This window comes from Brienomyrus brachyistius, chromosome 21 (assembly GCF_023856365.1).
Source record: "Brienomyrus brachyistius isolate T26 chromosome 21, BBRACH_0.4, whole genome shotgun sequence".
Lineage (NCBI taxonomy): Eukaryota > Metazoa > Chordata > Actinopteri > Osteoglossiformes > Mormyridae > Brienomyrus > Brienomyrus brachyistius.
In genome coordinates, this window is record NC_064553.1 from 2,690,097 (window position 1) to 2,714,352 (window position 24,256).

Here is a 24,256-nt window from a genome sequence, read left to right on the forward strand (position 1 = left end):
CCCCACCCGCCCGCCGAAAAAGCCGATGGTAGTCGTCTCGTTCCAGGCCCCCCCCACTCCGCAGCCTCTAATTACACAGATCGGATCGTGTTCAGTGTTAGAACAACACGGCACTAATGGAACCTTGCTAATACCTAATGAGTCGCCGTGTCTTGTGATAAATCCCGTAATTATTCAACAGCCATGAACGGCAGAAAATGCATCAGTCAGGGCATATTAGTTGGGCTTCATTAGGACGCCTGCCCCCCCCCTCGCCCCCTCGCCTTTGCGGGTATACACACTTTATTGGCCCCCTACACCCAGTGCCTTAATTGGATGCATATTTCACAACAATAGACCCACTTCTCAGAAGAGCCTCTTGCACGGAGCTTATATGTCGGAACTGGGTGTCCTGTCAATCGAACTGCTTATAGCCTTCAAGAAGAATAGGAAAGGGGGCTTATTCACATAATGCGGATCTCATCTGATCTCATATTTCGGCACAAGGCACTCTAATTGGCGCACAAACGCTGATAAGCTAATTGCATTATTTTCACAAGATGTGGCTTCATTTGCATTGTGCTGTGCTGTTCTCCCTGTCCCGAGGCAGCGCGGTGGGGCCCTCCTTGTCCCGAGGCAGCGCGGTGGGGCCCTCCCTGTCCCGAGGCAGCGCGGTGGGGCCCTCCCTGTCCCGAGGCAGCGCTGTGGGGCCCTCCCAGTCCCGAGGCAGCGCGGTGGGGCCCTCCTTATCCGGAGGCAGCGCTGTGGGGCCCTCCTTATCCGGAGGCAGCGCGGTGGGGCCCTCCTTATCCGGAGGCAGCGCGGTGGGGCCCTCCCTGTCCCGAGGCAGCGCGGTGGGGCCCTCCCTGTCCCGAGGCAGAGTGGTGGGGCCCTCCCTGTCCCGAGGCAGAGTGGTGGGGCCCTCCCTGTCCCGAGGCAGAGTGGTGGGGCCCTCCCTGTCCCGAGGCAGAGTGGTGGGGCCCTCCCTGTCCCGAGGCAGAGTGGTGGGGCCCTCCCTGTCCCGAGGCAGAGCGGTGGGGCCCTCCCTGTCCCGAGGCAGCGCGGTGGGGCCCTCCCTGTCCCGAGGCAGCGCGGTGGGGGCCCTCCCTGTCCCGAGGCAGCGCGGTGGGGCCCTCCCTGTCCCGAGGCAGCGCGGTGGGGCCCTCCCTGTCCCGAGGCAGCGCGGTGGGGCCCTCTTTGCCCCGAGGCAGCGCGGTGGGGCCCTCCCTGTCCCGAGGCAGCGCGGTGGGGCCCTCCCTGTCCCGAGGCAGCGCGGTGGGGCCCTCCCTGTCCCGAGGCAGCGCGGTGGGGCCCTCCCTGTCCCGAGGCAGCGCGGTGGGACCTGTCTCACAAAGCAGGTGAAAGTGTGTAAAAGGTAACTAAATTCAAGCCACTTTCATTTACCCAGTTTTCTCGCAGAAAAAATATTCCGTATTCATAAGCATGGTGGAAGTATAGTTTGGTTGGGGAGGTGGGGGCTGGAATTAGACTGGTGTTATAGATAAACCAACCCTAACCCTTTACATTAGGCTACTGGAGACTGCAGTTTCTAAGCTGAAGATAGAGGTTGGCCACCCATGCTGAGCTCAGTGCCCACACCCGGGTACCGGGTACGACAGGGGCAGCAGAGGAGTCCCCACATCATGTAGAGACCCCCACATCATGTAGAGACCCCCACATCATGTAGAGACCCCCATATCATGTAGAGACCCCCACATCATGTAGAGAGCCAGGCAGCCGAGAGCAGCTGCTCAGAATAATGAGGTCAAAATTATAAAATGGGGTGGGGGGGGCGATGTTCTCGTAACTCTTAATTAGTCAAAATGAGCTCGCACATTGTGTATTTTAAAAAGTTAGATCGACAATTGAACCGATGCTGGGAAAATGAGTGCAAATGGGGGAGGAGATAGTTCCCCCATCAGAGGGGGGTGGCGGTAGGGTTGTGTCGTCGAGGCTGAGATGTCCGGTTTGGACAAGGCCTCCATCAGCACCAGACGGCTGAGGCTGCTGGAGATCTGAGGAGACTAATCTGCCTGCCCCCACTCACCCCCCTCCCCCCCACCTGCTGCCTCATTACCGGCATTCCTGTTGTTGTGAGCCGCCAATGAGCAGCAATGGATGGGAAAATATGATTTATCGGAGCCCCCACCACCAATTTAGTGGCCCCCAATGAAAGGGGGCTTTGTCTGGGAGTGAGGGGGCACCCGGAGCATCATCACACGCTCACACACAGGTTTGTGAGCCTCCAGGATGCGGCCGGGGAGGGGGGGGGGAATCATTTCCCCAGGATGAGTGATTGGGGGGTCCTTACAGATGTTCCTCTTGTTGTCTGTCCGGTGCCTAAGGGGATCACGGCGTTCTCTTCTCCTGACAACTTGTGGACACCCTGACAGGTTGTGGTCTGAGGGCCCTAGACAGTCTAGGTCCAGGGAAAGGGGGAGGGGGGCATTCTCCATCTGCAGCCTCTGTTTCTCTGATTTTCATGGGGTGCCAGGGTGCTCCCAAGCTGCAAGGAGGTGGGAATGGATGCGTTTTAGGGTTATAGGAGATGCTGAATGCATTAATTCTGGTTAAATCTGCAGTTCTGGTTGGATTGAGCATCACGCCACTCCAGCGACTGGCTGGCTCTGTGGAAAACTCCGTAGCTGGGTCAGGATTTGTTGTCTGCAACCCTAAAACCAGGAATGCCGAAGAGATGAATGACTCTCCTCATTACCGGGGCCTGGCATCCGCACCCAGGGCATCTCCCTGGCCGAGGGAAAATAAACAAGCCTTCCTGTTTTTCAGCTGGGGAAATAAATGATTCGCGATTGGAAACTCATGAGCTGTGCTTTAAAGCAGTGATCTCATCCAAACGAACGCTGGCCCAAACAAAGAGTGTGTTTTAAGAAGCTCGGGCGAAGATAATATCCTCACCATTCTCTGGGTATGAAGTTTCAACCTTTCAGGTTGTTATATGGCCATATTTAGCCTTCTCAAACCTTTCTCATTTTCCCAGACTCCTTTGTTCCTCACAAAAGAACTTTTACTGTATCTGTTTCACTAGAGATATTCCTGCTATCACAGAATGGAGGGCAGTGAGAGAAAGGGAGAGCGTAACGTACAGTGTGTTAAACTGCAGGAACAAACACAGTAACGATGCACCTCCCTGCTATTGAAGCCATCTTCATGATCCAGGAGCTGATCTCCTCTTGTCCTTTTATCAAGGCTAATGCAAGTATCACTGCTTTGGTTTTTGCGACTTTCGCAAAGACGGGGATGGTGGCCAAACGCTGGAAAGTGAGCGTCGGGTGTGAGGGGCGCGCAGACAATGCCGTCCTCCAGCTATGTTACCAGATCTGGACGTCAGAAGCCAGACAATGTGAACATCATGGACATTCTTCCACTCCTGAAAGGAGAGACCTACCCCGAAACACACACAGTTGTCATGTATCCGTTTCATGTAGCTGTTCTATATCTGATGACACATTTCCATTTTTTCTCCCATGGACTAAGCTCACATGTGCGTCTTCATCATGCTTGTTATTTGTCAGCCCCCCCCGCCCCCCCCCCCCCCCCCCCCCGCCTCCTATAGGCTGAGAGATTTGGGAGCTATACTCCAGAACAATCTGTTTCCTCTGTGCTCAGAGAATTCAGCATTTTTTTCCCCAACTTGAAAAAGTCGGACAACAGACTCACATCGACCTGAACGGCTGTTCCCGCCATGCGAGCCCCCTGCTTTGTGTTATGATTGGCTAATCGTTTGTTAACGATGCCCAAATGGACCGATTCTGTGTGTGTGATCCGCAGGTCTGAGGCAAGACTCAAGTAAACAAGGAGACGATTACAGCAGTGTAACTCGTGACGTGGCACTCTAACGAGTTAACGAGATATGCTTGCAAGCAGTATTTGGCTCCGTCCTCTGTGAATACACACGACTTCCTGTTTCCTGCCTCTTTACCACAGTTGTATTTCTGCTTGTTACTAAAACACTTTACGAAGTCGTCAGTCTCGTTCCTCCGCTCAAACCCAGACAATGTATTCATTCATGGAGAAAATTATGTGTAAATACTGAAATTCCAAGAACGGGACATCCAATGCGGCCGACGGAGCCCCCCCCCGGGCATCGCTAATAATGACCCGATGTGGATTAGCTCCAATGGATACAAAACTTTTAATAACCGGCCTCAATAAGCCTTGTTTAGTTTCCCAGGCCGGTAAATAGTTATGTCTGATTCATCGATATTCTAAGTGTGCAGGAGAGGTAACAGTGGAGGTGAAGAGCGCGTTACGTCCCGGCTGGATCTCGTTAGCCGTCCTCCCTATGTGCTGCTATTAAACCATAATCCACACAAAGTCTCACATCCACAAAGACACGTCAAACGTAAAGCGATGCTGATTTAATAAGTGCAGGCCTGTTTTTTATTAATAGTATTATTTGAGGCCTTTATGAAGCAAAGAGAAGTCAGGGAGAGTCTTCTGCTGGGCGGGAAGTGGCAGCTTGGAAATCCTCTCAGCAAGGCCACCTTACAAAAGGAACGTAATCACACAAGCGGGGCTGCTATTGCAGCCATGTTTCGACAAACACTGCCATGGCCACGGACTAATGAAAAGGACAGGGGCACAGATCTGATTGGAAGGTAATAAAAAACAGCAGCGAAAAAAAAGGAAAAGAAAATAGTACCCTTATCATCTTTCTTTCATTTAGACTTGATTACATTCGGATTATAATGCAATCACAGCAGTATGTGAGGGGTAGCTATGGAAACCAGTTTTAACTGTTTATCTAGCCCACCTATCTTAATTTAAGTTTGAACACTCCGGATCACTTAGATGTTGGAGGCTGAGGAGGATGGAGGGAACGAAAGAGAGAGAGATCGCGTAGGAAAAGAGGAAAGAGGAGAAAGACAGGCGCCCCCTTGTTCTTTCGGTTGTTTTTCATATGCTACGATTCAATTTGTCTTTCAGAGAGAAGATTAATTTCTGATGACAATCCCAGGCTGTAATAAAAGTGGGAGTTTGTGTGTTCTGGGAACGCTGGGACTGGAGAGCGGCGCTGCCCGCTAATCTGGGCCGGACTCATCTCCGCCGCTCGTGTTTGGACGTCTCCGTTATGGCTTCCCCCGCCACCTTCGACACTCCCCACGCCCGATAATTTTATTACATGCCACACAGGTGGCTGGAGGGGAAGGAGCCATGCAGCGCAAGCCTCTGGGAATGGGGGGGACTTCCTGTGTGGGCGGGGCCTCATCTGGGGGTCATGTGATTGTCCCGATGCCAACCAGGTGTGAGAATCTAACAATAAACACAAGCAAAATGTGTTAGCATTAGTAATCGCCATATTAATTAGTGATAGTTATTGCTACAAATAGAATTACTATCATTACTGTTCCTAGAATTACTGTCGCCATTACAATTAGAATTACTATCATATGTCTAATGGAATTCTGAGTAACTGTTAATCCTTAGATTAATTTTGGATTATTAAATATTATATTACGTTATTACATTTTTGGATGAGTTTGAAGGAAAATCCATTGGTCAGATTTGCTCTGCTTTCAATTTAAAGGGGAAATGAAATGGAAATGTGCAATTTTACAGCAGTTTTGGAGCATAATAACAGCGACATTGAGCTGAGGTAGATGAACGCAGCAGATCAATAGGAGCTTAATAAACCTTAATAAAATGGGAAACACTTACAGTGCAGCTTCGAGAGCAGTGAGGGGGGGGGGGGGGGGGGGGGGGGTCACAGGTGCAGGATCCAGGGAGTCCAAATGAGTTTCAGCTACACTGTTCACGTACAATTTAATATCTATAATAGGCAGAGTTATCAAATATCAAGTGACCGAGGGGAAAAGTCCCCAAGAAGGGGTAGAACCTTAAATGACGCCGTATATGATATAGAAACACTTAGAAATGTTGCTCTGGAGGAAGGACAGAAGGACAAAGCACTGAAGGGAGGAGAGAGACTGGGAGGATGGCAGGACGCACGCGGTCACCACGCTCCACCTCAAGCCCAGCGCCTTCAGCAGAAATTAGGTGGAAATTAGACGTGAAATTCGCGTGGGGGGGGGGGGCACCCCCTCAGACACATGACTGATAGCCGTGAGCGGAGAGCGGGATTCCTGTTCACACGCTCCTCTGTCATCGGTGGGGGGGCCCACGGTGCCACGGCGGGCAAGACTCGAAACGCCAAATCAGGCTCTAACAAGCGCGGAGCTCGGCCCTTTAACCATCTACACTGTGAGATCAGTGTTTGTCACTCACTGCCGTCTGTCTCGCTGCCACCCCCACCCACCCCCCCCTTTTTAATAATGAAAAGACTTCAGTGTCACCAGAGATCATAAGGTTGAGGAGTTTTTGTGGAATTTCTGTGTCTGTTTATTTAGGACATTCTTATGCATTTGGATTCAGTTTCTTTGCTTGTTTCCGGTTTATTTTACTTTTTGCTTGTATGTAAGATGCTGAACAGTCCTGCAATACAGAGAAAGACACTCGGCTCTGCTGGACTGCAACGAGACTTCCGCAGCTTTCCAGGATGCTCCAGTAAAACAGAATTATTAAAAATGTAAGCTTCATTATTGCAGTTATTATGCATTCCATCTTCATAATGCATTATAATGCATTCATAAAGTATTATAGCTGTCTTTATAACTATTTATAAAAAGGCATAACACATTATAGTCACATGTATAATGCATTATGAATGCTATATGAAGCTCTAGTCTATAATGCACTCTAGATACCTTTATAATGCAGTGCATTTAAAGGTAATGCTTATACCGACCATTATAATGCATTATGAATGTGTGTATGGTGCATTATAGATGAGACCTTCATTCACAATACATGAGAAACATGGCTGTAATGTGTTATGCCTTTTTATAAATATTTATAGGTGTGTTCATGGATGCATTATAATGCATTGTGAAGGTATCGCCAATGCATTATAAAAAAGGGCTTCAGAGAAAGTGTTACTGAACTTTGCGGGTTCACACTGGAGTTCTCAAATCCCTGATCGCTCTGCAACAAACTTTTTCCTGATGGTGAAACTCCAGTGGTGACCATTATGTAATCTAAAGTTACACCGTAGCAACTAACATTAAGCCTGCATAGTTAGGAGGCCCTGAATTTCTTGTAGGTGAAACCATTACGCCGGACCAAGCTATGTACAGTCAGAAGCATATAATTAATTAACCAGATTGTTATAGCCTGAAGGACCACACAGCAAGAGTACTGAAATAGAATACTTGTCAAGTTTGCAAGGCTCTGATTACAATTAAGTCTGGCACCTTCCTGCTTTCAAATCACGCCAGTTACATTCCATAGCCTCCCATGGACGGCAGCCGCCTGCTCCTCAGATCCCTCCCAATCAGAGCCGAGCTTCATGTAATTTCACGCAATCAGATTGTTCCGCAGTCACCCCGTGCAATCAGGTAATCAGAGAGGAACGCTCGCGAGGCTAATGGATTTCAAAAATGTGTGCGTTCTCTGCCGCCATTAACTTTCAATAGAAAGCTCCCCCCCCCCCCCCCCCCACCACCCCAGTCCACGCTTCAATTACTTCCATCACCCGCTTGGTGAAAGACCTCTGTCAAGGCTGTTGGAAGCTGCTGACCCGTCCCTCTGGGGACAGGCGGCAGTTAGATAAATAAAGGCCGCGATCCCATGGGACACGCGTCGGTGGGACGGCGTCCATTGTGACCACTGCCACAGCTTGCGATTTCGGGGCGGCGTTCAGAGCCGCGAGGCCTGGCTGAAATCCTAACCAGGGCAGACTGAAACCCAGGACGAGGTTGTGACAGGCCGCTATCCAGTCATGTCGTGGTGCTCGGCCGTCTGTGACAGTGGAGAAAGTCTCACTCTGCCAGCAAGGACTTGGGGCGCCCTGCAGTGGATCAATGTCCCAGGGAATGGGCATCGACAGACAAACACCTCCAAATCTGGACATAAAAACGGACAGACAGCCCCGCTATGAAACAATATGCGCAAATGAAGAATGGACACTTATACAAAGTCATTTTTGACACACACAGTCCTCTGGGAGAGGCATTAGCCGGCATCATGCGAAGGTTTTATCTGACAGGTTCATCCGAAAGGCCTCCCATTGGCCAGGAGAGTTAACCTCAAAAGACCCTTGATAGGGCTCTCTGACCCCTTGTCTCAGTCTGTCATCTCCCTTCACTTAAACAAGCTGTATGTATCTATTGTAAGAGGCCGTCTCTTAGAAATGGGATGTACCAGCCTGCGGTCCATTTCCCCCCAGCCTACCAACACGGATCCTACTTAGCACTCCTCACGGGAGAGTGATATCAAAGCCACCATGAAATTTTTGGTCGGGCCTGCAACAAAGGATGTAGGTACCAAGCATCTAGGAGGTGAGACCTGCAGCAGAACTATGGGCAGGTATGTGTGGGTATGAGCTGCCCATGGGTCATGGAGGAACCATCTTCACACGTTCAGATATGAGCTGCCCATGGGTCATGGAGGAACCATCTTCACACGTTCAGATACGAGCTCCCCATGGGTCATGGAGGAACCATCTTCGCACGTTCAGATACGAGCTCCCCATGGGTCATGGAGGAACCATCTTCACACGTTCAGATATGAGCTCCCCATGGGTCATGGTAGAACATACCTCCTTTAGCTCTTACTATATCTAATTTTGTTATTCAGGGCTCCTGCTTGAACAAAACGCCAAGCGTTCAGAATGACAGCTGTAACTGTTAAAATAAGCTTCAGTGTAGGTCATGCTCATTAACGTTCCTGGACAACACAAGGACGGACCCCCCATGCAGGCTGAAAGCACCCATATTCCCTGGCCAAGCTGCCAGAAGGTCCTTTCTATGTGTAGCTCTTGCTCATTAAAATAGAATGACTCTTCGTCCAATTACATTCAGCCCATTAGCTTTAATGATTACTAATGACGGACTTTTAAATCAGCCCAGATTTGCGAGCAAAACAAGAGAAGCCTGTTTGGTGCTGATTCTCAAACCTTTCTGGGGAAATGGCTACACACTCGTGAGTGTTATTACCTTTCGGTCCCGCGGGAAAGGAATTTTGGGCAGGATGTGGATTTCTTAAGCGAGTTGGGCCCTTTCTGATGCCTGCTGTTCCCCACGTCCAGCTACTGCAGTGACCTTGTATAAAGCAGAAGTGATTCTCTGTAGCATCTGCACATTTCCATCCATCCATACATTTTTTTGTAAACACTTGTCCTATTCAGGGTTGCGGGGGGTCCGGAGCCAGAGTACCCAGAGGGAACAACCCAGGACGGGGCACCAAACCCATCACAAAGCACGCAGATCATTCATACCTGTGGACGATTTGGTAACTCAGAGGAAACCCCACGATGACACTGGGAGAACATGCAAACTCCACACACATGGAGCCCTGGTGGAGACTCGAACCCGGGCCCCAGAGGTGCAAGGCAGCCACTGCTCTACCATACTGGCCCACCTGATCACTGTAACAAATTATTTTTCCCAATCTGCTCATTAGGATAGTGCCAAAAAACCCAAAAGTAATGCATGTGATAGGGTTGGGTGAATGGGTGCGAGACCGGGGGTGGGTGTTGGTTCTGAACCCAAACGAGACTGCTGCCGTCTATGAGCCGAACGGGTCAACGACCAGCTAGTAATGATGTTAGACAAGATGTAGGTCTCCTGGTAATGTGCTGTACTGATCTAGGCCAGCGTTTGTCCTGGTGTCGCGTTGGGAGCGGGTTTCAATTAGCACCTGACTGGCATATGAAGCAGAAGGAAAGGCCCAATGCATACGAGCAGCAATTGGCGGCAGCGCAGAACAGGACCAGCGATAGTTATCCAGGCCTGTGAAGGTCACAGCCTCTGCCGTCTTTTGTTGTCTCCCTAGTTCATTAATTAAAGTCCATGTTGGGATATTAAATAACATGCGACTTTGGCCGCTGTGAATAATTCACTGATTGTGTATTATATCTCACTTGAATTTGAGTCGAAGGGCGATAAAATTAACCTTTGTCTGCCGATGGGAGACGCGACACTGAGGGACGCAGAGAGGCGAAGATGCTCTACTTTTCAGCAGCCATGCAGGATTACTGCCATCCAGTGTGATGTCCATCTGTACAGCGGTGAAATCGGCCGCTAAAAACACATAAACTCACAAAGCCGGGGCTTCTTGGAACCAGACCATGGATGTTTCCATGGAAGCCCATTAACTATGGTCATTAAGGAACAGACAATGACAAATTATCTCCGGAGATACTCCTGATCAGCCACGAGGGCCCGAGTGTCCCTCTATTTTCTTCTTAAGATCATACGATTACAGTAGATAAGAGAAATCGCGGCCTCCAGTTTCTATTATTAATGGCAAATCAGTTACTTACAATGCACAGCAGATACATCTGGGCCCCCCCAGGCAACGTGGGGAAAAGTATTATTTCTCCAGGTAAGATGTGAGGCTTAAAGCTCTCCGTAAATGAAAAGCACAATTTGACCTGTTGTAGCTATATGGCTCCATCTCAGGGCACTCGATGCAAAAGAGATTATCAGCAATCACCGGTTACGCTTTAGAACCCAAGGCAAGATCGCTATCAAATTTCTGCTTCTGATATCAGAGATTAAAGTGAGTGCTGCGGCTGACCCAATCACCGTAATTAAAGTTGGGTTTCCACGGTAACGTGTGTTTCCCAAAACCCCTTTTGTCAGCTGACTTTGGACAGCCAATCCACCCCTGTGTTTTTTGCCAAGAGCTCATTTGCATTTTTGATTTCTTAGGAGATGAAGCAATGGCTAGTTAATATGCAGCTCATTAACGTCTTCAGTAGATTAACAATGAGGCACAAATAAAAGGAAAAAATGTGAATTGCCTCTTTCTGCACTTTTTTTTAGGTAAATTTGACTGAAGGAGATCAAGCAGTATCATGTGACTCAGATACACCTGATGAGCAGGAGATGAGGCACCGTTACATGTTTACGCAGCCCAGCGCTCGCGGATTACAGCTAAACTGAAGCGCGGTAATCATCACTACTAGTCGGGCGTAGTGGTAACTGTTTAGCTGGAGCAACTGTGTGAAAACAAACGACTTTGACTAATTACTGACTGGGAGGAGCAGATCAAAAGAGGTCGGAGCGACACGGCAGCGCAGGCCGTACGGTGTGTTAACGTGTTCGTTAGAGGGAAGCACAAATGGCTGAGGTTTTGAGGGGCCTCTTCCCCCCTCCCATGGCCGGGTTTAATGAGACGTCCTGTAACAAAGTCTACAGTTATAAACCAGAATATGGGGGGGTGGGGGGGGTGGCAATGGCGTGGTGCAGATAGCATTGCGTTTTGGTCTGCATGTCTGGAGTCTGACCTACGTGCATTTAGATATTTTCTAGAACCTACCTCTTGAGCCGTCAGAATGCAGCCGCATCATTGACACCATAACGATGATCTGTGGAATGCGGAGGGCAGGAGAAAGACCCTATAGACAGGCACTCGGCGATCCTGGTGGTGATCCAGGCCCACTTGGCGATCCTGGTGGTGATCCAGGCCCGCTCAGTGAGCCAGGTGGTGATCCAGGCCCGCTTGGCGATCCTGGTGGTGATCCAGGCCCTCGGCGATCCTGGTGGTGATCCAGGCCCGCTCAGTGAGCCTGGTCCCAACGCGAGACCCCAACCGACGTCGGCCTGCTGCACCTTCCTGACAGCAGCTGACAAATGGAAGTGTCACTAAAACCTTTATGTCTCATAAGATCAGGAACATGAAATTACAGCTCTAACACGAATGGCCTTTACTCAGTGGGCTATATGGGAGAGAAACTGCTTTATTGATTCCAGTGGAGTACTTCTGCTGGCTTAGAGCACAAGCACTAATGCAGTTCCTTTCATTCACAAAGGAATCACTGTGCTTTAACGTGTGGGTCAGCTTTGACTCGTATGCTCTGACCTTTGTAATGTGCGGGCCAGCTTTGACTCCTAAGCTCTGAACTTTGTAACATGCAGGCCAGCAGTGACTCCTAAGCTCTGGCCTTTGTATCATGGTCTACAATCTGAGGTCTGCATGAAGGCATCTCATATTGGGCCCCCAACCCAGACCAATCACATTAGGTTCCAAATTCTTTAGGGCCCCTGACCTTCCAGGGCCCTTGGAACCCCCCTAGCTGCCCCCTCCCGTCTACAAGCAGGCAGTTTATCGGGACTGGATGCCCTTCTCTTGCATTATAATAGTATATACAGTATTTAGGCAACAGAGCTCACAAAGCTTGTCCTCAGTTAGGTGGACTCCATCACATCCACTAGTGTTCGTTCTGTTAACTTTATTTTATTACTTTTTTTAATGTTATTACCTTTGTAGCATAGAAGAGAGATGCACATTCCTCAAGCTGTGCGAGCCTAAGGCCATGTCTGCTACTTTTCCAATTAAAAACCTCAAAGTCGATCCTTCATAGTGCCATAAAGCCCGTGATGCAACAAAGGGGCATCAGGAATTCCCCAAAGCCCCATCATCTTCGAGCTGAAACAGGAGTCCGTACAAACCAGCTATCGAACGGGGACCAAGCGGACGGCAGGAGGGCCCCAGCGTGGGCCGGCTCACGGTCACCCCGAGGAGCTTCGGCGTGAATGTTCAAACGCATAACCACGGACAGTGTGACTTACTGGGAGCTTCAGAGTAACTAAAAAGGACAGTGAGAAGCTGGGAAACATCTAAGCATCTTATTCTTTAGCAGTTACAGAGGAGTAACCCTTGAAAGTAATGGTGCTCCAGGTTCCTGGACATCCTCTTCTGGTGGGTTTGCGTATTAGTGAGAAGTTCCATTCTCCCAGAGCGACCAAACCTTCCTTGTTTGGCCACGGATTACCCCCCTCCCCCCTGCCTTCCCCCAGTGGCCCGGGGTCCTCGTGAAAGCGGTCCCAGCACGGAATGGGCTCTGCCGTCCCGCAAAGCCACAGGCAGACAATGGGCTGCTGTGCGGCGTCGCTGGTCCCCGAGCCTCGAGGCAGGCCCTTCCTCTCAGCCTCTGTCACTGCTTGCCGATGTTGCTATCGTCATTGTTTTTGAAGACAAGACAGCTTTGTTCCTCTTTCCCTACCCCCCCTCCCCCACATCCACATTCAGCCAGACTACAAGTCTGTTACACAAAAACTGAGGACATAATTCATATAGTTCTTGAGAAGCCTCCCTTTCTATTCAGGCCTAAGCACTGCATTGCTTTTGTTTGCTATCAGGCATTTATGTCGCCGCCTATGACCAGTATTATTTGGCTATTAGGGGTCCTAACAGGCAGTGAGAGAGTAAATGGCTGCCCTAGTGTGTCCCTGTGTTGCATCCCCATCAGTACGGGCCAAAAGTTAGGGCCCGATTACTGGAAGCGTACACGGTGACCCAGGACACTGGTGTAGGAAGGGTGGTCAGGGGAGAGGAAGGAATGTCGGAGCTGGGGGTGGGGACTCTGATCTGAGCTTGATGACAGATGAATGGGGTGGGGGGGGAAGATAATGAGCTACTGTACTGTATGCATGGACAGGTCGATGATGTACGGCCATTTTCTGAGCCCCCCCCCCCGTCCCGCTCTCTGGCTAACACAAAGATCAGCACCATTTCAAAATAAAGTTTCCACTACAGCAATCTGCCAGCAGGTGGCGTAACGGTTAAGGGCACAGACTTGTAGCTGCTTTGAAAGACCCTGCTGAAGTTCTGTAGCATTAAAAGTGTCACCAGAGAGACTGGAGGGGGCCTGCTGTGCTGGACATGTCGCCGAAATGAGAAGGCCTTCCTCCAGGGCTGTGAGGATTCACGGCCCCTACCTGAACCCGAGGGTCACCTCGCGGAGCACGGGGCTGCCGACGTCCTGGCGGGGGTGACTAATTCCCAGATCCTGCACCCACATGCGAAATATTAGAAATTGGAGCAACGCGCAGCTTTATATTAGATGTAACTTTAACCTCAAAGTGCACAGCCCTGCCGGTGTTTATGATGCATTAGTGGAACAAAATATTCACGATTAACAAATGCATCCCAGCTGCCTGTTAGTGTCAGATGTTGCTGTGGAGAGACCTTGGCTCACTTCATACCCAACTAATAAAGGGTCTGTTAGCCCAGGACTTTGCTTTTGTTTGAGCTAATTTTGAAGGTTCATGGGGGGTGGGGGGTTGGGGGGGCACAGCCTGGAAGGCGTGAGCGAGCAGGGGTGCGGGTCGGTCACAGCCCCCATCAGGGCCAGCTTTGCCACTAAGACTGATCACACGGCATCGAGACCAACGACATGGAACATCCAAGAGGAACATTTACTACAAACTCATTTAACTCTCACTGCTGTGACAACGAAGCTTATTTCTAAATTTTCTTTGGGGTCAATAAAGACTGTGTGTGGGGAGGGGGGACAAACATGTAGTAAAACACAAAACATCCATAATTTTGGGGGCATTTTTCAGGTCCCCATTTGGAAAACCTGAATTTTATAAAAATCTGTGAATGCAATTAAAAAAAGGGAAATGCCAAGATTTTGTTTGGTTACTTATGGTTAAGGTTAGGGCTGGGTGGGGCTACTGATTCCTCCGTCCGTCCGTCCTTCCTTCCCTCCTTCCTTCCTTCCCTCCTTCCTTCCTTCCCTCCTCCTTGAGTGTGAAGGTGACTCTCACCAGCCTCCATAATGCAATGTTCTGTGTATCACCAGAGCTTCTCCATCGGTTCTCTGCATCTTCCTCACTCCCTGTCCTTTCATCCTGGCTACACAGGTCAGAGTAATGGGCTGGAGGTTGTTATAATTACAGTCAATTGCTTCAAAATGGCCCCGTGCTGACTTGGGGCGGGGGCGGGGGGGGGGGGGGGGGGCACTGTCAGGGAGCCCCATCTTCTCCCGCAAGGCGATGGACCGGGTGACGCGGGTCTCACCACCGCCAGAGTTGAGCCTTTGCAGAAAGCAAAGGTTTCTCACGCATTAGCTTTTAGCGAGACAAAGGTAATTTGATCCCACGCGAGGGTGAAAAGCCTCGGAGGCCGTACTCGAGAACGTGGCGCTGATTCCACAGGCCTGCGGTCCATTAGGGGTCCAGAAGCTGGCTTTGTCTGACGTGGGCCCTGCCCTAATGGACAGGGACACCATCTCACACATAAAAGGGCTGCGCTGCACTCAGCCATTGTTAGCCTCTGGGATACCTGCCTATTGTGCTCCGTCTTACTGTATGGGGCAGGTACAGTAGGCAGATCAAAGCTCAAACACAAAGGAGGGGCCTGGCTTTAAATCGTCACCCCCGGCTTTGTCACCGGGTACAGGCATCTGGGGTGCTAAATGACTTCAAAGTGTCCCATTCCATCGCTCTGGGTCCCCTCCCGTCTCGCAGTTACCGCGTAACAATGGACTGGCACCCGGAAGACCGTTAAGACGGGATGACGGACAGACCCCGGGCCCCAGGGACATCTTATGCCTAGAGTTTGAGGGCCCGACATCACAGAGGCTCCCAGACACACCTTGTGTTGGGAGGTGGGACCAGATAATCTTTCAGCTATGTGGAAAAACGGGAGGATGGCGGGAATGGGGGGGGCCTGCTGGGGCTGAGCGCGGGGGCGGGCAGGAGAAGCGCCAGAGGGCCAGCCGGGCGGCACAGCTGAGGTCCGTCTGCTCTGCACGCAGCTGCAGCCGCTAATTACTGCAGCTAATTAGCCTCCCTGACATACGGAGGCAAAAATATTGCACCTCCTTGCGTCACATCAGTCACGTCGGGGGCTTCATGTTCCGAAAGAAGCTTTTACTCTGTCCAAAAATTACCCATTTCAGCCGCTTAATTTTCAACAGCCTGTTTGTTTTTCTGCCTGTTGTGGTGGAGAATGGAGAATGGTGTGCGGTCAAATCAAGGACCGGGGGCGAATCGACGGGGGTGGGGGGCTAATGACGGGGGCATTCTTTGGGCATTCTTGTGTCCGCCCCCCAGGTCAGAGGTCAATCATCGCCTCTGTTCTGGGGAAGACAGCCCGGGGGCAGTGCAATTAGAGACTAATCAATCAGTAGATAACAAGCCCTACTGTGGCTAGGGGGCCGTATTCTCACCGCTGGGAAATGAGGAGGCTGGCGGAGTGGAGAAGAAAGGGTGAGAAGGAAAGGAAGACCCTGAAGGAACGAGCGTGACTGCTTAACGAGGACTGTACCGTGACTCGTCCAAACCGCGACCGCCGGCGACACACGACCTCGACCGTAACCCTCATGGTCAGCCTGACCCTTCAGACGCCTGCTGAGAGCAGAGGACGCTTCCGGCCGGAAACCAGAGCGTCTGGCTGAAAGTCCACTGGCCGGTCCTACATTGGCCGGTCCTCCACTGGCCGGTCCTACATTGGCCGGTCCTCCACTGGCCGGTCCTACATTGGCCGGTCCTCCACTGGCCGGTCCTCCACTGGCCGGTCCTACATTGGCCGGTCCTCCACTGGCCGGTCCTACATTGGCCTGTCCTCCACTGGCCGGTCCTCCACTGGCCGGTCCTCCACTGGCCGGTCCTCCACTGGCCTGTCCTACACTGGCCTGTCCTCCACTGGCCGGTCCTCCACTGGCTGGTCCTCCACTGGCCGGTCCTCCATCCTGCCACCACGTGACTCCTGACTCTTCCGCGTTCCTGCCGACGTGGGAGATGCCAGGCTGAGGAATGGAAAGGCCCGTGGACTGATTTCATTATCAGTGACGAGTCGGGCCAGAAGAAGTGCTGCCTCACCGCTTCCCAGAACCTTATCGGGCTTCACATGAGGTCTCAACTGCCGGATTACACGTTAGATCGAGCCTCAGATCAGCCCAGTCAATTAAATGTGGAATATTCCCCTGAACCAGACAGATGCTCAAAGCGGTTCTCTCTCTCTCACTCACGAACGCACACACACACACACACACACAGGTTTGTAATTATATCTTTGTGGGGACTCTGTAATCCCAACATGACGACCTTAACCCCCACCCAGCTCTAATCCTAACTATAACTAACCAAACAAAATACAAGCCCAGCCCGGTGACATGTCACGACATTCCTGAACCACACACAAGCCCATGACCCAAGACATCCCAGGCCAATGGAATCGACATGCGTTGGGCACATGGCTGGGATGCGTTTTTGGGGGCCGTTTACGCCTCTCCGGATAACTTCCTATGTAAGACTAACCGTTACCTGTTCCTGGGACAATGAAAAGCACAGAGAGAGGAGGCGAATCGGGGTGGGGGGGGCGGGGGGGCAGGTGGCTGCAGATTTAATTCCCCGGCTGCCGCACCTTGCAGAAGAACAGCTCAGTAAAAACACCCAGCTGTATAAATGGCTGCTGCTGTTAGTCGGCCCGTAGAAAAATGTCTCCCAAGCAGCTAAAATAAGAATTATTTTGAAGGAACCGGATCCTTCTGGATGTGGCTGCCAGGCGCCCTGCCCCCCCCACCCCCCCCCCCCGCCCCCGGTGTCGCCTTCCCGTCCATGCCTTTAAAGCGGGATGGGAAGTGCGGCCCTCTCCGTTTTTGGGACATGTGTGCACGATATCCCCTCCATCCCAGGAATTCGGCCCCCTTGGAAAGTGAGGGGGGGGGCAGGCGGGGGCAGGGACTGCTGTCGTAATGAATGGCACCTGTTTCCTCGAACGGGGCTCTGGTTCCCCTACAAACACATGCAGATTAGGCATCAAAGCGACGCAGAGCAGCCGTCCTCAATGGCCCCTTTGTTGGTGACCGGCAGCGCCTGAGGTCTGAGGTACCGCCGGCAGGCGAGAGACCCCGTTAGGGAGCCCGTCCAAGGTCCGAGACTCACAGGCGGAGTCGCCGCTGAACTCGGGCTGGAGGGTACAGGAAGCTCTCCATCCTCTCAATCTGGAGGGGGGGGTTCCCCTTTTTCACACTTCCCGAGGGAAGGTCTGCCCAAGTGGCGCCCCCTGTCTGAAATAAAGAGGAATTAGTCAGTGCCCCCTCAGAATATACCGCCCTTGGTGCAAAGCCCCGGATGCTGCAGCTGATAGGTTTGTGGTTCATTAGCTTATAAAATGTGAACAGGCCGTCCACATACAGGACTCCCCAATCCTGCTGGGGGAGTCTGACGGGGGCAACGCAGAAAGATAGACTGTCTGGCAGGAAGGTGAGGTAATTAATTGCCAGGCACTGACAGACATGCAGCCGGCCTGTGAAGTAACACGCTTTTAGCCAAGCGGAGCCTTTGTGTTCATTCCCACATTGTCTCTGAGAAATGGGAAATCACTCTCCGAGTAGCTGGCTCATGAATTTAGAGACAATGGAAATCTCCTCTAGCAACAGCGGCGGCAATCGCAGCGACGAGGATCCCTGCTGCGAGTCGCCTTTCTTATCGAGCACACGAGCCCCATAAGCTCACATGTGGGATGGTTATTGCTCCTATCAAACAGACGTCGCACTGATCGCACAGGCCGGCGAGACACTTAACAGAAACATAGGAGCGAAAGTAAAACAAGCACGGGTCGAAATGGAGCCTGAAAGCCTGAAAATCCACCCCCCACCAATCCATTCTCCAATGTGATTGGTGTACAAAATAAGATTAAAATGACCGATCTGTATCTTTTTCATAAGGGAGCAGCGCTACCCAGTGGCTGGGAGGAGGAAGTGCAGCTATAGACCAGGAAGCCTTGAGGCGATGTGAATCTGGCTTCTATACTGGAAAACGCGTTAGAATTTGGAGCGGCACTCATGTGGGCCAGTCAAAGGCTTTCATCTGAGCAGGCAGGATGTGACGTAACACAGAGGAGGCCGTGCGTTTTCTTAACCTCATGAAAGAGATTGCGATGCTTGAAAGAGAAGAACAGATGATGTTTTATCATGGAATCCTAGAAGCAGATGCGGTCCAGTCAGTCGCCCCCGGCGTAGCAACCAGAGGCTAATAATAATAAACAAAAATAAATGTGGAGATATTGATTTAAATTAGCAGGGAGGGAGTGGGGCCTCCTTCTAGTAAATTCCATGCGGGACGTTTGCAGGCTCCCCGATAACGTCCATAAGGGGGCTGCGAAGAGGGATAAGCCAGGTAAAAGTGGGGGGGTCTCGCTTCACGCCGCGTCTTGGTATAGCCGAGCCTGGGGGGTGTGTTCACAGACTGACAGACACGCCAACCGCCGACGGACTGGGAAGCGCTTGTGGAGGCATAGCCACAGGAAGGGGCGTGTCTGTCAGAGGGCCCTCGGGTGACACTGCAGCCCCGTCGGTGAGCCGCTCACACCGATGGAGCATCAGGTTACCGGCTGGGGTTACGATCCGGTCGCAGGCAGGTCAAGCCGAGGTCAGCATTGGCACAGCGTGGAAGTAAAACACAGCCTTCCTGCTAAAGTGAACAACAAGAGCAAGCTGGAGCGTCACAGCAGCCTTGTCCGGCAGGCCACACAGACCCCGACACACAGTCACTTATTAACCACCTTTAAGAAACTGACTTTAAATTTGACTTTATCAATTAAACCGGGTCCCCGTTCTCCACTCGACCCGGGAGCACATGGGGGGAGACGGGCGTGAGGTAATTTCGGCGTGCAGGAAGAATTCACTCCAGCGTCCCATTGGCTGTCAGTCTTCATAGATGTATGGAATCCGTTCAGTGAGTTACAGCTCTCTGTTAGTATGAATGCATTCAGAGGCGAGTCCCCCACCCCCCCCCACCCTGGTACGCCAGCTCCCTCCTAACGCAGCCCAGCCCAAAGCGAGGCCTCGCTCAGAGCCGGCCCCCGACCGGCGAGGCTGCCTTATTAAAAATGGAACACAACACAAAATGGGAGCAAATGTTGGCTGCCGGTGTGGCCGTCCACCGGTGGAGGCGAGGAGGGAGCCAGACGCTCACCTCCCACAGTGTCAACAAAGACCCGCCCCCCTCCTGTCCTGACAGCTCTTTATTCCAGCCCTAATTAGAAAAATTAGATCCATGAACAAGCAGGACTGCTTGCAGGCCCAAGCTGCATCGGGTCGGCACGTCGCACAAACAAAGGGACGAGCGACAAAGGCGGGGGGAAGTAAATAGCTGAATGTAGCTTTGGGTGTCGGGCCGGATCGGACCGGTCCTGCCCGCCCACCACCGCCGGCTCACTACCCCCCCACGTCATTATTTAGATGCTTTTACCCAAAGTGGCTCACAGGCGCTTCGTGTCTTTGTGTCACACCTGCTGTCCTGTTTTGCTCATTTTGACACTCGCCTTTTCTTTATAACGCGAAACAAAAGTACGGCCGACCATTAGCCCCCCCCCCGTGGGCGAATCCGGGATCTCGAATCGCCAGCCTGTCAAGACCTGCACGTCCGTCGCACGCTGCAGTCTGACTGAGGTCTGTCTGGTTTCGGGGTGGGGGGGTGCGGGGTCACACTGAGCCCCCAAAGCTCCCTGAGCCACGTTATCAGGGAGGCCTCAAAGGTCCCGGGCTGGGCGCCTTAAATTCTCCCCTCGTCGTATCAGTTTCCAGGTTTGGTCCAAAAACACAGTAACTGGCATCTGCAAATTGCCACTAGTACAGGATATTCAGGATGTGCCCTGTACTGATAGGCTCAACCCCCCCCCCCCCCCCCGCCTCCCCAGGATAAACGGATAGAGGATCGATGGATGTTCATGTGGAGTCTCTCAGAATTCACAGTTTAACTCTTAACATTTGTTCTTGTAAACTTTCCCAGCGACGCAGAATACAAATGAACGTCGAACTGACCTTCCACCTGCCACAATTTACACTTAGAAACTTTAAGTTCAAAAGCATTGGGTCTTAATTAAAAGACTCTGCACCTTCCATTAATTAAATATTTGACTAAAAAGGGAGTGAACAGTGTCTCTTAATTAAATTAGCATTGTGGACTCACTTCCTAAAATCAGACCTTCAGCTCAGTGCATTTTAGTCTGACTGCCATGATATTGTCTTCACCAAAACAGCATTCAAACCAGGCAGCCTCCGATTACCTTCTCTGAGCCGTCCTCGTTCAAGCCTCTAGAAAACAACACGTATAAATTTTTCTTAGTAGGACTAACAGTCTATAAATAGCAACACCGGTACCAAAAGTGTTGGTTCTGCAGTGCCTAATGGTGTAATTTGTATTCTTAATGAGCATTCGGGATCATTTGTTTAATTTTGTGTCACACAGACACAAGTGGGATGACTTTAATTAGCTACTCGGAGTAAGCCGGAGTAAGATGTTTCTCTCTGCAGGAGACCACCAGTGTAATAGCGCCCTCCAGTGGACAAGCTGCGCCAGGACAGACACCGAGCAGCTGCCCCGTTTCATTTGCCGCCGAATCATGTGACCTAGTTTGCGTTCGGTCCGACTCAGAGCCGCTTTGAAAACTGAATTTAGGGAATTTAACCATTTTCATAATTTTAAAACGTAGCACTAAAAATGCAGCCCGTGTTGTAAAAGGAGGTTGAAGCCATTAATCTTTTTCCTCGCCACAGGTAGCGGAGCGATGCAGCGTTAATTGTCAGCACCCCAAATTTGCGGCAGAAAACAAACAGATGTGTATTAAATAAAAACAGGGCTATGGGATTAAACAGATGGGGCCCCATGCAATGCTGGAATTTTTCACATTTCGCAATTAACCTTGAAGCTCATCGATCCGAATCAATACAGACTGGACGCTTCTTTTTAATTGAGACGAGATAATTATTAGCCTGCATCGGGCTCATTAATGGCTCACTGTTGAAATATGCCTGCAGCCAGGAGTTAATTGAGTTTATGTGTGTGTGTGTTTTTTTACGTTCCCCTAATTGAGGCCGGTCCTCCATGTGGATGAAGCTGTTGGGCAGCATTTCATTTCTGTATGTGGTGCCATTTCGGGCCACAGTTTCCCCCCCGACGCCACTGTCCCGCGGATGAGGATGAGGTGACGGCACACAGACGGGAAACTGAAAAGCTTGCAGATAACTGCAGCCACAATAAAATAAGAAAACGAAATAAACAATTGCATAAGATTTTTTTAAGACTGAAGTAACGGAGAAATACAAATCCGAAATAAAAATGAAAAGCCGCTAAAAAAAAGTTACATTAAACCTACAGTGGTTGCTTGAATGAGCGGCGCCAGCAGAGGGCGCTAAACGCTGGCTCTAAACACATCCAGCACACGCACATCCTTCGGGAATTAATCCCTGGGCCGATGATTTAATCAGGCGCCGAACGCAGACGAACCTGTGTTTTGGATTAATCAGTCAACACAAATATCAGAAAATTTAAATGACCAAACGTATAAAGTTCTAGTTTAGCAAACAGATGTCATCGGTGGTTCAAACTTGTGGGGGTGGGGTGGGATCTTTTACCCTGGCCGCTCAGTATTTGGTATAAGCGGCGCGGCAGAAGCAGGTCAGGCTATCAGTGTGTTTATTAAACGCTTCTGCACATTCTGAAAATGACGAAATGGGTAATAAAACGAAACACGACCGACAATCAATGGGGAGGGAAGGCACGGGACCCCTGCATGGGTGTCAGGGCGCCCGCATGCCATCCGTTATAGACGAGGGCCAGGACATTTTATGGGGGGGATATGAAATTATTTTAGAAGAGCTTCTCCTGGTTGCAGTTCACTGTCATCAAGTTGTGCCCGATCAGTTATTAATCCAATAAATTGACAGTGGTTTCGATGACAGGTGCAGTGGGGAGGGGGCCAGTCACACATGGGGGGCTTCCTGCAGCAGAAAAGCTCACGGATTCAGGGCTCCATGGGGGGGCTCCAGTCATGTCCCTGACCGCGCTGAAACGGGAAATTTACAGCTGTCTAAATCAGCCAGGAAAGACATCTTGGATTATAAATGTCAGCTGAAGTGTGAAGGCATTGAGTCTTGTGCTTCAGGGTTTGTGTCTTTATTATCAGTCTGACGATGGTACTAGTAGGTAAGAGAAGCTGGCGGGATTTTAACCGAAAGCTCCAGGTTTCTACACCTGCTTCACAAACATGCTAAACTTGGTTGTACGAAAGATCACTCAACTCGTGGCAATAAGATGTGAGTATTCAGACAGCAACCGATCCACAGCCCAAGCTTGCTCAACAGCGCCCACAGCTGGCAGAGTAAGAGGCCCTCCCAGGGTTGAGGTGAAGTCCGTCACCTCCGATCCCCCACTTCCTGTCACCCACATGTCACTGACTGAGGCTTCTGTCATCTCCATAGTAGTTTCAGGAATGAGCCTCAGATACAGGCTCACACATGCATGATCATGAGCAACAGCCAACCCTGAACTAACTGAATCGCCCCAGAGAGGTGACAGTGAGGCAGGACCATCAGCGAGGGGCAGAACCTCAGAGTCCAGGTCCTGCTGTAGACGCCACACCCATGTGCCGCTTAAGGAGCAGCCATGCTGTCACACAGAAGAACTGTAGTGTTTCCTCAGTCCCGTAACGGCCACATTTAAAAAAAAAAAAAAAAATGAAAGTCAAGCAACTGGCCTTCACTGGAAGTGGGAACCTCAGTGCCCTCTGGTGGCCAGACCAGTGAGATGCAGCTGCAGATAGGTCTCCAGACTACTTTTAAAAATAAGTAGAACCCACTGCAATCTCCCCCATGTTTTAGCCAGCCGGTGAACAGGCATTTGATGGGGGAGGAGTCTGTCACGACCTCTGAACATGTCCAGTTCTGAGGTCACCACAGGAGGGCCAGCTCCACAAAGAGCGGAGGATGTGGGCAAGTCTGAGGCAAGACCCTCGATCTCACACTCTGACGCGCAGGATTAGTGATCAGGACAGCGGGCCGACTGAAATGTAAAGTTAAAACGATTCATGTTCATTGAAGCGGGAAAAAGTTGCAAAAATCAAATCAAAGCTAAATATCAGTTCTGGCTTTATGATGCGAGATGGACTTTGCGCTTCGGAAACAGAAATGGGATGTGAGCAGAGAACCTTTTTCCCCTTTTAATATAACCATTTGGTCCAAATACATAAAATGAGCAATATGTACAGCAACAGGTTAGTTTTCCTTTGTTTCAGTCAGGTTTTAATTACAACGCTTGTAAACACTTTACAAAGCACCTAGCAAAAATACTTCTACAGGTAAAATTGTACAAGATGCAAGGAAAAAAACTAACAAAAATCAATAAATGTACAACAGCACATTGTAATGGAACCAGTGGACACCTGCACAGTCTGAGTGAAGTGGGCCGATCCCATGGCCTGGGCAGAGGACTCCCCCACAAGCAGAGTGAAGTGGGCTGATCCCATGCCCTGGGCAGTGGACTCCCCCACAAACTGAGAGGAGTGGACCGATCCCATAGTCTGGGCAGTGGACTCCCCCACAAGCAGAGTAAAGTGGGCCGATCCCATGGCTTGGGCAGTGGACTCCCCCACAAACTGAGAGGAGTGGACCCACCCCCTGAGACACAGGAAGAGGAAGTCTTCAGCAACAAGTTTTGTCAGGAAATACAACAAATGA